The 2958-nt window shown below is 35.8% G+C and overlaps 1 protein-coding gene and 1 long non-coding RNA gene across 3 annotated transcripts in view; both read left to right on the top strand.

The window, feature by feature from the left end:
• nlgn3a (neuroligin 3a) overlaps positions 1-2958 on the top strand; it is a 169538-nt gene that overhangs the window by 45927 nt on the left and 120653 nt on the right. The gene's annotated exons all lie outside the window — the stretch shown is intronic.
• The window catches only part of LOC112153196, a 4738-nt gene continuing 2505 nt past the window's right edge, over positions 726-2958 (top strand). Inside the window, exons 1-5 of the long non-coding RNA XR_002920469.2 lie at positions 726-994; positions 1320-1424; positions 1602-1645; positions 2301-2358; positions 2524-2624. This is a non-coding gene — a long non-coding RNA (uncharacterized LOC112153196). The remainder of the gene's footprint in view (positions 995-1319; positions 1425-1601; positions 1646-2300; positions 2359-2523; positions 2625-2958) is intronic.

The following is a 2958-nucleotide window of genomic DNA, read 5'->3' as shown; positions in this document are numbered from 1 at the left end:
TTTAATTAGTTTTAACCCTCAAGTATTAAGGGGCAGCACTTGTCTGGATGTTTCTGTTCATTTTAGTTCACGTGGGTTGAAAGAGGAGTGCACTGACCCATAGCAAAGCAAAATTGAAGATGAGATCTCGTTTCTGTCTCGTTTACGTCTCCTAGACATGAATGAGACGTGTTTGAGACAACACAGGCTTTCTCACTCGTCTCGATTGTTTCTCCTGAGAAATAAGTCTCACAGTGAGCACTGTCTGAGATCTCAAAATTCTCTCACAACTGTCTCTTCTTGAGATCTCAGTTAAGAGAAAGATGAGACGTATTTCAGCGTTATCAAGTATGTCTCGATTTGTTCTCTTTACTTTCTCAGCTGTCTCAGTTATTTGTATGCATGGTTCTGTCTCTTGTTGCTCAATGAGGCCTCGTTTAGTCTTTTCATCGTCTCAGCAAAAAGAAAAGTGAGACCAACACAAGTGGTCAAATAAGTCTCATTTCTTTCTTGCACATGATCAGTTTACAGAAACAAATCAATCATGATGTATTTATATTTAACTTACAAAAGTTGTCTATTCCTTACACATTTCACAAAACTCATTCATATTTTCAAGCTAAAGTCAAACCATTACTGTAAGACCTGATGTGCTCAAAAGACATCTTTTTGAACTTTAAAAAACGTGAAATTTCAAGATAACATTGCAGCGTCGATTTAATAAATTTTTATTTTAACAATTGTGTAAATTACACTTGGGATGTTTTTTTTCAGAAGATCACAAAGGTTTTAGATGCAGATCCACAATAGTTAAAAGGCACAATATAAATGTATATGTCTTGTAAAATATATAAAAATAATATTGGAACTATAATATCGCATTACATTTAGCCAGTAGAAGAAGAAGACATCGCAGGGGAAAGTACAGGAACGTTTTGCAAACAGCGACCGAGAGAAATGTCCATTCACGGTTTAAGATGCAAGTTTTGTTCCAGCCACACAGAGACTACGAGAGGTAAGAATTTTAATTATTTGGTTCACTGTTGCAAAGAGATGAAATATTAACTCATTAGACCGAGTGGCCAATGGAATATGTACGAAGCAGTATATTGGCGCCTGCATGTTCAACATTTAGTTAGCGCAAATTACTTAATGCACTTTAATTTTGGCACTTAAAAAATATATTTCAATTATTTTATTATTTATTTTATATATATTGTTTATTTTATTATATACAATATGATATTTTATTGTTATTTTATTTTCGTAATTTAGTTCCAGTGTAATTTGTTTCGCAGGGAAATTATTTAGGGTGACACACCTCCCTATTCGTTCCGCAGGGAAGATAATTACCGCGACACACCTCCCTTTACCATGCGGCCACAACAATAGGTAGTCAGCCCCTCCCCCGGGTCTGTGCTGCTGACCGGTCTGCTCCGCTGGAGGTGAGAGAGCGTCTCCCAAGATTTGAAGTTAGCTGTTATAAAAATTATGTTAGCTTCTTAATTATGTTAGAATTCAATGTTTTTGATTAATAAACGGCTGTTTTATTGTTTACATATACTTTTAATTGTTTTTATGTGTTTTTAGCGCCAATTTTGTGTTTTGCTTTGATCAAATAGTGAGCCGCCCACGTGCCCTGCAGTGCTCTGTGCTGTTGTTGAAGGTTAGTTTCTGCCATTTTGGCTTTAAATTAACTTTTACTGTTTTATTTTGGTGATGTTGCAAACGAACATGCATATAATGTCTTCGGTGGCTTCTTAAGACTCTCCGCCACGCTTGTTTGTATGCACCGCTAAAGCTAACAAAACCGCCACTTTCAGTGGAAACAAATAGCGCCGAGTAACTTCCGGTTGCTATGCCGAAAGTTGCACCCGTAATCCCTTTTACATGAAAGGCTCCAGGAATAAGGTCAATAGAACCAGACGGGTTTTGTGGAGTTTACAAGATGCCTATCAAAATACACCAAAATAATATGCGTCCCCATACAAAACAAACTTAGAAGATGATTTGTACGGCTAATGTTATGTGCAGATTTACGTGCGACTAGCTCAAAAGCTGAAGGAAAATCGTGTTGACGTCAATATGAGCAGCCACAATGCAGAATGTGGAATTGCAGCACATATGTTTATTGCTTCCAAGCTTTTTCTCCCAATATTTGAAGTTAGCTGTTGTACAAATGATGTTATCTTCTTAATTATGTTAGAATTCAATGTTTTTTTTATTAAGAAATGGCTGTTTTATGGTGTACATGTACTTTTAATTATTTTTATATGTTTTTAGCGCCAATTTTGATGCAGAGTTTTGTTTTGATCACGCAGTGATCTGCGCATGTGTCCTCCAGTCCTGCCCTGAAGTTCTTCTCTGCTGTTTTTGAAGGTTAGTTTCTACCATTTTGGCTTTAAAATAACTTTTAATGTTTAATTTTGGTGATGTTACATTTATTTTCAAAGAAATATTTTCATTTCATTTTTTATAGTGCCGTTCTTACTTTTATTTTTATAAAAAAAAAAATGTGGCAAATAAATGTATCTTTTCCATTAGCAGGATGAACAAGAAAGAAATGCCGGAAAAGAAAACGTAACAGATTCCAACCCAGAAAGTGAATGTCTGAGAGAACACCCCTCAACGGAATGAGCAATCTAGTAAGTGTTTAAGTACTGTTGTTGTTTTGTTGTATGTATGTATATAGATATATATATCTATATACACACACATTAGGACGAGGGTTAACCCTTATGCCATCTTATGGGGTCCAGATGACCTTTATGTTAATGTATGATCCCTCCCATGACAGAGTTGGACAGGATTTCATGTCTATCACGGACACCATTGAAGATTAAAAATAAAATTCTTGAGGAAAAAATAAAAGTTCAGCGTGGTGTCTTGTGGGGTATAGATGACCCACTTTAAATGTAAACATGCCTAGAATTGCACAAGGGTTTACAAAGTTCCAAGCAGGGCTCCCAAAAACGATTA

Source organism: Oryzias melastigma, linkage group LG10, assembly GCF_002922805.2.
Source record: "Oryzias melastigma strain HK-1 linkage group LG10, ASM292280v2, whole genome shotgun sequence".
Taxonomy (NCBI): domain Eukaryota; kingdom Metazoa; phylum Chordata; class Actinopteri; order Beloniformes; family Adrianichthyidae; genus Oryzias; species Oryzias melastigma.
This window is presented reverse-complemented; position numbering and strand designations above follow the sequence as displayed.